Source organism: Salmo salar, chromosome 15 (assembly GCF_965601325.2).
Source record: "Salmo salar chromosome 15, fSalSal1, whole genome shotgun sequence".
Taxonomy (NCBI): domain Eukaryota; kingdom Metazoa; phylum Chordata; class Actinopteri; order Salmoniformes; family Salmonidae; genus Salmo; species Salmo salar.
In genome coordinates, this window is record NC_138305.1 from 47,961,700 (window position 1) to 47,974,716 (window position 13,017).

General features: G+C 42.7%; 1 long non-coding RNA gene across 1 annotated transcript; it reads left to right on the forward strand.

Moving 5' to 3' along the window:
- The first annotated feature begins 253 nt into the window (after positions 1-253).
- Positions 254-6,437, forward strand: LOC145860877 (uncharacterized). Its single transcript, XR_014380625.1, has 2 exons — positions 254-1,617; positions 3,021-6,437. It is a non-coding gene; the product is annotated as an uncharacterized LOC145860877 (long non-coding RNA).
- Positions 6,438-13,017: the final 6,580 nt, after the last annotated feature.

The window sequence follows — 13,017 nt, forward strand, 5'->3', positions numbered from 1 at the left end:
ACATGCAGGCACGCATGCACACACACACACACACACACACACACACACACACACACACACACACACACACACACACACACACACACACACACACACACACACACACACACACACACACACACACACACACACACACACACACACACACCTGGCCCCTTACATTCAAACCGAGATATGCATAAACACAATCACCTCAAACACGCACAGTCACACACACACACATAAAACTTTGGCACTGGATTCAAAGTAAACACTTTCACCTTTGCATCACTGTGGTTATAAATCAATCTACGAAAATAAAGCCTTGCACAACTCTTCTCCTCCGACATATTCAACCAATATAACTCATCAATCATAAAGTAACACCCTAAGGCAATAGGGTACTATGGTTACTCAGGGAATGTCACAGGATAGGCAAGCCCTTTGCCATGACAACCACCTTGCTGGTGCATGGAAGAGTAGCTGCTGCATGTGCAGAAGTTAATGGGGGTCTTAAAAAACTAAACTGAACCATAATGTCACTCATTTCCAGGCTTGACCTTGTACATACTACAGCACTTCAAGTCTATTCTCCATATTCTACATCATTTCAATGATTGAATAACTGTGGTATTCTCTCTCTGTGGATGGAGGACTGTGGCTGACTATATGCATATCTTACTGGCTGTGTTCATTTTGTGGGAGTTTAAGTGGATCCCTTGGAGTTTGGTCCTTAATTGGAGTTTAGTCATTTGTGTTTGGTCCAGAACATCCCGCTGACCACACCACTCTCCCTTGAGGCAAATAAAACAGCAACTTGTTCAGCCAAGTTTCCTACATTTACCATGTTGCGCTCTATACAGCAACATTGCATGCTAGAAATCGTTAAAGGGAAATTTCACCGCTGCTCTATTACACAGTGTGTGCTCATTAATATGTTATTAACATATTATGTGTCATAGAAATCGAGAATTTCCTCACTACACGCAAATATGAGCGTTTCTGCACCTCATTGGTAGAAACGGGTCATCTACATTTCCTGGTTGTAAGCAAACCGCAATATCCAGAATTCCTAGCGATTTCAGTGGAGGTGGATCCAGTTGAATACTCACCTGGAGAAATATCAAAATGTCTGTGTTTGTATCCAGCACTTTCAGCCTGAGGATTTCGATATGTACCTGAAGTCTCAACTGATGAGGTTGCCAGGACATCGAAAGTTTTAAAGTGATGCTGTTCCATAGATTTTCCCATTCACTTCAAAGAGGAAAGGTACCCGATCAGCCAACATCAGCACAGCAGAAAAGAAGTCGAGCTGAGATAACGTAGCTAACTTTACCTAGCTAACTACGTTTGTTTATCTAAACCAAAATCTAACTAGCTAGCGTTCATAATACGCTGGCTAGACATTCCAAAGCAAATCAATGTAATTATCTAGCAGCTATCTGGCAAAGTGATTTGTAACTTTGCAAGCTAACATTAGCTACATTAGGCTACGTTAACTACAGCCTACCGGATCGTAGCTAGCTAGCTAACTAACTGACTAACAGTACCGTAGAGGCTAACGTGACTATGTGTTCGATCCCATCAACATCTGCAGCGGCATCAACATCAAACTCAAACTCAGCACCAGGAACTAGTGTAAGTTACCTTTGCTAAATCTTTCCATGACTCCACGATGAGTAAATAAATATGCTGGAGCTAGGCTTATACATGGTCCGTGTCTTGTTGTCATGGCTGTTGTGTTTACAAGTAGGCTACAACTACTGTCGTTTTCTCTGTGTAGTGGAGGCTTAGTTAATTGTTCATACAAGGCTTGACGTCTTCAACATTGGAGAAAAGGAGGTATTAGTAAGGAGGGGATGGTGTGGGTGACTGACTTGTGTGTGTGTGAAGGTTCATGTATTGACGTGAGGGGGGGTGGGTGGATATAGTACCTTGTTTGAGTGTGTATTGATGGGGGACACATTTGTAAAATGTTGGCTAATCACTGACTATTGAGTGTCCGACATATTCTTTGGCATGGGGGAGAGGGGTTGTTAGTGTACTCTTCCAACATATTTACTCTATTGTTGGCAGTGCTTGTCTACCCAACAGCACAACTGTAAGCCCTCATATACAACAATACACAACTGGACTGTCAACAAGTCAAGCCCCCATCAAACGTTTCACATCTTTGCTAACAGTCCATCTCAATGCCCCATTATTGACTCTGAACGTAACAGAACACATACTGTACCAGTCTACTGTATCCTTTTTTGGTTCAAGTTTTATTGGTCGTTGGTACGGGATACACATGGTATACATCATCCCACAAAATGTTTACTTGCAGGTTCCTTCACTTGCAGGTTCCTTAATGCAACAATGAGAAATGGTAAAAAATAAGAATAAAAACAAAGTAAATGGCAGTAGAATATAATAAACATTTTACCATAAGTATTATACAGGAAGGCACAATGTATAGTACAATATGTGTATTGGAGAAGGGGGGGTTGGGGGCAAGTGTATACATTGAGCAGTATAATATGTGTTTGGTAGCAGTAGTTGTGATGTGTGCTAAGGTGCGGAGAATCAAAGCAGGTGGTCAGTCAAGTTCAAGTGTTCAGCAGTCTTGTAGATACCAACATGCTCAGAGAGTTTCTATCAGACCTCATTCTCCGATACCATCTGCCTGACGGTAAGGGAGAGAACAGCTTGTGTCTGGTGTGTGTGTGGGGTCCTTGATAATGCTGCGAGACTTCCTCAAGCACCGTTAAGAGTAGATGTCCTGGATGGGTGGAAGCACGGTCCCAGTGATGTACTGGGCTGTCTTCACCACCCGCTGGAGGGCCTTGCCGATGTGGACGGAGCAATTCCCGTACCAGGCCGTGATGCAACTGGTCAGGGTGCTCTCAATGGTGCAGTGGTAATATTTAGAGAGGACCCGGGGAGGCATGCCAAATTTCTTCTGACGTTTACAGATTAACATGGTTTCTTGTATGGTTACACATCCTCATGATCAGTCATTGTTTTACACATCCTCATCAGTATTCACGTTTTTCCAGGAGACTTGCAGTACAAACACATCTTCTGCAAGAGGTCGACGCAGTGGGTGGTGAAGAAAGTGTATGAGCCCAGAACCCACCACTTCAGGGAGAGGCTTGTCCACCTGTCTGTGGAGTGCAGAACAACGTAGAATGTTGTCAACAAGGAGCCAGAGTCACAGCTTCCCAAACCCAACATCCCTGCCAACATCGCCACAGCATCAAAGTCTGCAACACCAGCTTCCATTATCCAACAACACGACGTTCACCAGCTGAAGAACACTCTGGAACGTGCCTGGAACATTCAGTCAACACAACATCCATATTCAGTTAGACTGATGTTGTAGTATAATATAGAATGCCTAGTATGCTCACAACTGCATTGTGGTATAGATATTGCTAGCTCTTGTACATAAACTCAGCAGAAAAAGAAACGTCCCTTTTTCAGGACCCTGTCTTTCAAAGATAATTTGTAAAAATCCAAAGAACTTCACAGATCTTCATTGTAAAGGGTTTAAACACTGTTTCCCATGCTTGTTCAATGAACCATAAACAATTAATGAACATGCACCTGTGGAACGGTCATTAAGACCCTAACAGTTTACAGACGGTAGGCAATTAAGGTCACAGTTATGAAAACTTAGGACACTAAAGAGACCTTTCTACTGACTCTGAAAAACACCAAAAGAAAGATGCCAAGGGTCCCTGCTAATCTGCGTGAACGTGCTTTAGGCATGCTGCAAGGAGGCATGAGGACTGCAGATGTGGCCAAGGCAATAAATTGCAATGTCCGTACTGTGAGACGCCTAAGACAGCGCAACAGGGAGACAGGGCGGACAGCTGATCGTCCTCGCGGTGGCAGACCACGTGTAACAACACTTGCACAGGATCAGTACATCCGAACATCACACCTGCAGGACAGGTACATGATGGCAACAACAACTGCCCGAGTTATACCAGGAATGCACAATCCCTCCATCAGTGCTCAGACTGTCCGCAATAGGCTGAGAGAGGCTGGACTGAGGGCTTGTAGGCCTGTTGTAAGGCAGGTTCTCACCAGACATCACCGGCAACAACGTCGCCTATGGGCACAAACCCACCGTCGCTGGACAACACAGGACTGGCAAAAAGTGCTCTTCACTGACGAGTCGTGGTTTTGTCTCACCAGGGGTGATGGGCAGATTCACGTTTATCGTCGAAGGAATGAGCATTACACCGAAGCCTGTAGTCTGGAGCGGGATCGATTTGGAGGTGGAGGGTCCGTCATGGTCTGGGGCGGTGTGTCACAGCATCATCGGACTGAGCTTGTTGTCATTGCAGGCAATCGCAGCGCTGTGCGTTACAGGGAAGACATCCTCCTGCCTCATGTGGTACCCTTCCTGCAGGCTCATCCTGACATGACCCTCCAGCATGACAATGCCACCAGCCATACTGCTCGTTCTGTTTGTGATTTCCTGCAATACAGGAATGTCAGTGTTCTGCCATGGCCAGAGAAGAGCCCGGATCTCAATCCCATTGAGAACGTCTGGGACCGGTTGGATCGGAGGGTGAGGGCTAGGGCCATTCCCCCTAGAAATGTCCGGGAACTTGCAGGTGCCTTGGTGGAAGAGTGGGGTAACATCTCACAGCAAGAACTGGAAAATCTGGTGCAGTCCATGAGGAGGAGATGCACTACAGTACTTAATGCAGCTGGTGGCCACACCAGACACTGACTTACTTTTGAATTTTGAAAATAAATGCAGTTGACAGTGAGAGGACATTAATTTTTTTGCTTAGTTTAGGTATATAATGGTGTTTGATCAAATGTTTTATATAATACTTTTTAAAACCTCTTAAGGATCGGCCCCTTTTTTTTCAATTTTCGCCTAAAATGACATACCCAAATCTAACTTCCTGTAGCTCAGGCCCTGAAGCAAGGATATGCATATTCTTGGTACCGTTTGAAATGAAACACTTTGAAGTATGTGGAAATGTGAAAGGAATGTAGGAGAATATAACACTTTATATCTGGATAAAGATTACTACAAAGAAAAAAAAACATTTTTGTTGTATTATCTGTGAAATGCAAGAGAAATGACATAATGTATTATTCCAGCCCAGCTGCAATTTAGATTTTGGCGTCTAGCTGGCAGCAGTGTATGTGCAAAGTTTCGGACTGATCCAATGAACCATTGCATTTCTGTTCAAAAACTTTGTATCAAGACTGCCCAAATGTATCTCATTTGTTTATTAATAACTTTTCATGTTCAAAGCGGTGCACTCTCCTCAAACAATAGCATGATATTATTTCACTTTAATAGCTACTGTAAATTGGACAGTGCAGTTAGATTAACAAGAATTTAAGCTTTTTGCCAATATCAGATATGTGTATGTAATGGGACATTTTCTTGTTACTTTCAACCTCATGCTCATCGCATTAGCCTACGTTAGCTCAACCGTCGCGCAGGGGACCCACCAATCCTGAAGAAGTTTTAAAGTGTAGTGACTGGATAATTACAGCTGCACCAGAAAGTAATAAAATGTTGTCTTCAACTTCTGGATCTATTCATTGAATGTACCTGTATTTGGATAAACTCGCTACAATCTAAACTCTAAAACAAGTGATGCAGGGAGTTGGTGTATCATTTCATCTTTCATTTGTTGGCAAGTAAACATGTTTCAATAAAACAGTAGATTAGTCTATGAATGTAGCAAATAAGTAGACATGGCTTCTATTTAAGAAAAAGTTTATTTTCTCTGGAGACCGAGGTGAATTAGCACAGCAGTATGCAGCAATGTATGATATACAGTAGAAGAAAAATATACTACTAACGTCTATAATAAATACTAAAGTTCTACAGTGGGAATACTTGCATATGGTGTTTTTGGGTGGTGCAGTGAGGTGTTCAGAGTCACTTTGATACATGGGCAGATTGTTTTCTGGGACCTTTCACATCTCCTCTTGAGAGTCATTAACTTTGTATCCAAGCGGTATTGTCTGAGAGAGAAAGACAAAAACGCTATAAGACATTCATGGGCAATCGCGGTGTTCTGTCTGTTCCTACTGTAGCAGCATGGTGTAGAAAATGAGAAATCTCACAGACACATGTTAGCTAGCTAGCTACAACACACAGGTATAGTTACTCCAAGACGAATAGGTATAGCAAACAAAGCTAGCTAGCTAAACTTGGCTAGCTTGGCTTGTAGTGGTACTAGCAAGCCCCGTTATGGCCGACTCGATCACGGAATTGTACTGTACTAAACAACACTGCCTTGTGTAAAAAGAGAGCTTATATTGCTAGCTAACTGCCGACACCAAAACAACTTACTGGTTTGTCATCTGCCCTGCTTGCTGGTCTCACTTCGGTTTCTCGCTGTCTCAACTCCTCTTCTGTGTATTCCTGTTCATGTATGTATGTTCCTTTGTAAAATAACATTAAAAAAATGTTTTGTTGTCCAGCTCTTCTTGGAAAGAGGAATTATCAGAAGCAGCCCTTGTAAATATTGAGCAATTTCGGATAAACACCCCAAATAGTGTCTAGAGGTGAAGTTTCCGTTTAATGTAAAGATTGTTGTAATCATCAATCATAAAGAAAACTCAAGGTTCCTCACGTGACCTGGGTTCTTTAAGCATATGAGTGCTATGTCTTACTATAGGATGTACCTGGGCGTGTCCATGAGCTCGAAGTATCCAATCACACAGCGTCTGTTGGAGACAGACAGACCGGTCAAGTGGTGAATGAGGTGAACCCCTCTCCTCCGTAAAGGGAGCCACTCGCCCGCCAAGCTGGTATTTCTCAAGCATGCCTCGCTTCCTTGTGCTTTTGCGAGCAGTGGAAAGCTGTGAAACTAAACTAAATTCAGTGAACTTTCAATAAATTCCCTGGTTTTCCAGAAATCCTGGTTGGAGGATTCTGGATTTCTTGCTTATTCCCTCCTGATTACAGGAATCCTGCAACTGGGATTTTGGGAATACCAGGGAGTTTATTGAAAGTTCCCAGAATTTTGGAACTCTAGGTAAGACATCTCACTCATATTCTCTTAGAACCGGGGTAACGTGAGTAACCTTGAGTTGTATTTCAAATACTGGTTTTGATGTCTCACTATTGGATATGGCCAACTCCCGTAATGCAGACATGCTTTCTTGAAGACAGTGTAGTTCCAACAGCATCACCTCTCAGAGGTTGCGAACGCAAGAGAGTATGCCCCAAAAAAGGTGCAGTCACATCCAGTCAGTAAAGACCTTGCTCATAGAGGGGCTCGAAGATGAGGGATAAGACAGTTACCTCGCTCACTTAGAGTGGAGGGTGTCAGCCCTAGGAGAGGGGAAAGCTTAAGGCATTCTCTTGAGAGGGTGTGCCGGTGCTTCCACCCATAGTGGTGTGTAACCACCAAAACCCTCATAGGGTTGTCGCTTTCTAACAGTCTGTCTTTTGAGTCAGTCTGGATAGATGCAGAGGGCGAGCTCTCAGGAACAGGTTTGAAGTGCTAGTACGTGCGTGTCATGCACACCCCAGGGTGTGATAACGTTACAGGGTGGCCCAGGGCAGAGAGTGTCCCATTGCTGAGATATCCTCATAATGCATATGGTCATAATATGTATTTCAAAACATGCCTGATCCCCTTGGACTGCGTCCCTAGCAGATTGCAATGGGTATAGCTATACCGTGTCACTGGGCAGGGCTTTTGCATGAGAGCGGCCAACGGAATGAAATAAGGCGCCAATAGGGGTAGCTTAAAAGAAGAAGGAAACATGCTGGTAACCCTGATGTCCTAATCCTATGTGTCTGGTCTGTCTTAGCCCTACCCCGGAGGGAAGGGCTGACGAGCAAAAATATCCTCAGCAGTTTACAAGTGCCCAACTGTGTGAACCAAGTGCCGGTAAGAATGGGACAAGGAAAAAAATGCCCGAGTATGGTAGACTTGAGATAGCCGTTTGTGGCTTCCCAGCAAAGTATGAATAATGGAATTCTGTATTGACTGTTTTCTATTTTTCTATTAATAGAGCTAAGTTGCCATAAGATTTCCCAAAAAAGTGAACCCCGGAATCCTGTTTTCCAGTTTATAATATGAAAACGGAATTGTGTCAGCTCTCTTCCCTGCCTTACCCACCTAGAGTGGGAGCCATGGTTATGACAAATGGCAATCTGTCATCCAGCTCCGTAAGTCACAAGACCAGAGGGAGAGCGGACATGTTGAGTTTCATCCTGGCTCAAAACCTGAGAAGGTGCCAAGGGGACAGCTGGAGGGGGGATGGCATTTGGGGTTAAGAGTGCACATCCCCCATTTTGCCATGTGAGCGAAGACCTGAAAAAGCACTGCTACACAGGAAATATCATCCTCCCCCCCAATGCAGATGTGCCTCCCCATTGTTGTGCGAGGCCGAGAGGGGGAGGGACGGCTTCAGTTGCAGCAAAGGACTGTTTAACTATAGGTTTGCCTCTTAGCGGGTGCTATCTAGAACCAAAAATTGTTCTTTGGCTGTCCCTATAGGAGAACCGTTTGAAGAACCCCTTTTGGTTTCAGGTAGAACCCTCACTGCAAAAAGTCAGCTCTCAAAAACAAGAAAAAAAAGCAATAAAATGAGGGAAATATTACTTAAAATAAGCTAAATTATCTGCCAACAGAACAGGAAAATTTTACTTCCCTAGATATTTTTACTTGTTTAAAAAATCTTGTCTCAAAGAACGCACAGATATCTTAATCCTAGTGCGGCCGGACTAAAAACAAGTAATTTGTCTGGATACAAAGAAAATATTTAAGAATCATTTTCTCAATATGTAGGAAAATGTGCTTAAATTTTAGCAAATGCTAGTGCCATCATCTTGAAATAAGGCTATATGTTTAGTAAATATAAAAACCAGTACAGCTACACTAAAAACAAGTACATTTGTCTAGATTCAAAGAAAAGATTTAAGAATTATTGTCTCAATATGTAGGTAAATGTGCTTAAATTTAGCATCCAATGCTATTGCAATCATCTTGAAATAAGGCTATATTCCCTGGAATTTACAGAAAAAATTGCATATTGTGCTTAAAACAAGTGATCCTGACTAAGATAAATGTACTTGTATTACTACTAGAAATGAGATTGGTCTGCTTAAAGAAAGAATTAATCTAATTTCTTTTCACTTTATTGAGGCTGATATGGGCAGAACAAAAGGATGCAAAAACAACAAGATAACAAACGTAACAGTGCTTTAAACCTTCTTATAATAAACAACAAACGCCCTGCCTATTTATTAAAGGTTATCGGATCGGTTCTCGGGTGGGCCAATACACACAGTTCTGTTATCGGGACCGGAAATGAAAAAAAATTGTATCGTGCAACCTTAGTCAGTAATTAACTTTTTCCACTCGGCCATAGCCTTTTTATATGAAGAAGTCATGTCCCGGTCGTGGATGGCGTCCGAGAGGACTTCTGTCTGCAGCACAGAGAGGAGTGCCGTAATGCATTTGGGATATGTGAGGTGAAAGGCATAATAACACGCCATGAGATGCGTCACGCTGGCATAGATGTCCTCTTTTTGGAAGGTCACCACAGGCATGGTTGCAATGGCCAGTACGCAGTTGGTTACGCAGACAATCACGACAGGGTTGAAGAGTGAAATCACAGGTCCCAGAGGTGGTGCCTGGTCTACACAGGTCTGATTCTTCACCCTGTATAAGACATACATTTATTCAATGGTAATTATAAAGAAAAAAGAACACACTTTAACAACAACCCAACAGCAAACACCAAATCTACATCTTTAGATACATGTACTGTAATGATGGCCAGGAAATGCTACTTTGATAATAGTAAACACTGTCTGCATGGATAGATTAAATGTTTCCCAAATGTCAAAATCTAACATTACCTAATTTTCACCATGAGTAAATCTCCAAATGGTTCTCCTTCTGAAGAAGTGCTCTGGCCCAGGAAATAGATCACGTAAATCCTCCTTAGAGAGGCTGGGCAGCATGTCTGTGCTTATATTAGCAGCTGAAAAACACATTTAACCACATGGTAAATAGTTAAGTAATTAGCAACTAAATCATAGTTTTATAGACGCAAAGTGTCAGGTTGATATAGGTTATGAGACATTAGCATACTGTCTTCCCTTTCCAGTTAATGCAGGAATGATTTACCAAGCTAACAAAATTAGACTACCAGTATATCATTAACGTTGACGTTAATTACTTTAAACCAAAAGATAGTGCAAGCTAATGAAACTAACGTTAATGCTAAATTGTTGCCCATATTGAAAATCTTAGTTACGTTAATCTTTCAGTATAACAGCACGACCTCGAGTGTGATATTGCTTTTATATAACAGTTCTACAAGCGCCATTTATTAGTTTACAGTAATAAGCGACAACAGATTATGATTTGTTTATTTATTTAATCATTTATTTGGCTCCTGTCAGGGCTTTCAGAAGGATCGGACCAATACGCAGCGTGATCGTAGTTCCACGTCTTTTATTCAATCGTGAAACTAATGCAATATACAATAAACTTGAAATACAAAACAAGAAAGCCGTGACGCAGAGCAGGCATACACTACTCACAAAATTAACAACCCACGGCATACAAATGGAAAACCCCCTACATAAATATGATCTCCAATCAGAGGCAACAAGAAGCAGCTGCCTCCATTTGGAGATCAACCCCAAACAAAACCCGACATAGAAATAGAAACCCTAGAACCCAAAACATAGAAATAGCAACCCAGACAACCAACCAAACACCCCCTGCCACGCCCTGACCCATCTACTATAGAAAAATGACTTCTTACAATGGTCAGGACGTGACAGCTCCGCCAACACACATGGTTCCACAACTGGACTGGGACACATAGTTCCACAACTGGACTGGGACACATAGGTTCCACAACTGGACTGGGACACATGGTTCCACAACTGGACTGGGACACATGGTTCCACAACTGGACTGGGACACATGGTTCCACAACTGGACTGGGACACATAGTTCCACAATTGGACTGGAACTGGACTGTTGCCAAGCACCACATACATTTTCCTACACACTAGCTTGCTACTTTGTGTAGGTCTACACGTCACCGTCCTCTCCTGACGACCATTCATAATTTAACTAATTTAACTACTAGTCTCTATGGGGGTGCCACAGGGTTCAATTCTCGGGCCGACTCTCTTCTCTGTATACATCAACGATGTCGCTCTTGCTGCTGGTGATTCTCTGATCCACCTCTATGCAGACGCCGCCATTCTGTATACCTCTGGCCCTTCTTTGGATACTGTGTTAACTAACCTCCAGACGAGCTTCAATGCCATTACAACTCTCCTTCCATGGCCTCCAACTGCTCTTAAATGCAAGTAAAACTAAATGCATGCTCTTCAACCGATCGCTGCCCGCACCTGCCCGCCTGTCCAGCATCACTACTCTGGACGGTTCTGACTTGGAATATGTGGACAACTACAAATACCTAGGTGTCTGGTTAGACTGCAAACTCTCCTTCCAAACTCACATTAAGCATCTCCAATCCAAAATTAAATCTAGAATCAGCTTCCTATTTCGCAACAAAGCATCCTTCACTCATTCTGCCAAACATACCCTCGTAAAACTGACCATCCTACCAATCCTCGATTTCGGCTATGTCATTTACAAAATAGCCTCCAACACTCTACTCAACAAATTGGATGCAGTCTATCACAGTGCCATCCGTTTTGTCACCAAAGCCCCATATACTACCCACCACTGCGACCTGTACTCTCTCGTTGGCTGGCCCTCGCTTCATACTCGTCGCCAAACCCACTGGCTCCAGGTCATCTATAAGTCTTTGCTAGGTAAAGCCCCGCCTTATCTCACCCCACTGGTCACCATAGCAGCACTCACTCCAGCAGGTATATCTCACTGGTCACCCCCAAAGCCAATTCTTCCTTTGGCTGCCTTTCCTTCCAGTTCTCTGCTGCCAATGACTGGAACGAACTACAAAAATCACTGAAGCTGGAGACTCATATCTCCCGCACTAGTTTTAAGCACCAGCTGTCAGAGCAGCTCACAGATCACTGCACCTGTACATAGCCCATCTGTAAACAGCCCATCCAACTACCTCATCCCCATACTGTATTTATTTATTTATCTTGCTCCTTTGCACCCCAGTATCTCTACTTGCACATTCACCTTCTGCACATCTACCTTTGCAGTGTTAATTTGCTATACTGTAATTACTTCGCCACCATGGCCTATTTATTGCCTTACCTCCCTTATCCTACCTCATTTGCACACACTGTATATAGACTTTTTCTACTGTACTATTGACTGCATGTTTGTTTACTCCATGTGTAACTCTGTGTTGTTGTATGTGTCGAACTGCTTTGCTTTATTTTGGCAAGGTCGCAGTTGTAAATGAGAACTTGTTCTCAACTAGCCTACCTGGTTAAATAAATTGGAAATAAAAAAAATAAAACTGAAATGTTATTTGTGTAAATATGTTCATCTTTGCGGTGCGAAGTTTGTTACAATCTAAGGTAGATAACGATCGTTAATATAATTAACGGTTATTAGAACACCTGTAAAGTGGAGTGATACATGTATAGTTAAAAGTCCCAGTGCTGTTATACTCTACTCCAATCAAATTACTTGGTCGTATTATAAATACTTGTGAACATCATTTTCAGTTCTTTTCGCCCTTTTCATCGAAAGCAGAGGGAATGTTTTACTTGCGTTTGCTTTTAGTAACGTTCAAGATGCTTTGGCGGTGCGTTATCTGCTACGTTTTTATTACTTTTTCATTGAAACTGTTATTGAGCCATATCAATAGATTGCACAGTCGCAGCCCTGATTTCTGGTTGCTCTGTGGTATTGACAGATGCACTGAGGAATATAGAGTGTACAATTCCTTCTATCATCATGTAAAGAGAAGCCACCTTCAACACCTACTTGATTGCACCCGACCAGATGAACAGCCATCGGAGGAAAGCCAAGTACCACCGGAACAAGTAAGTAGCTAGCTAGCATTTTTTGGTTTGTTTTCTGGATTAAAAAAAATCATTTTATGAACGGACGATACACGGAC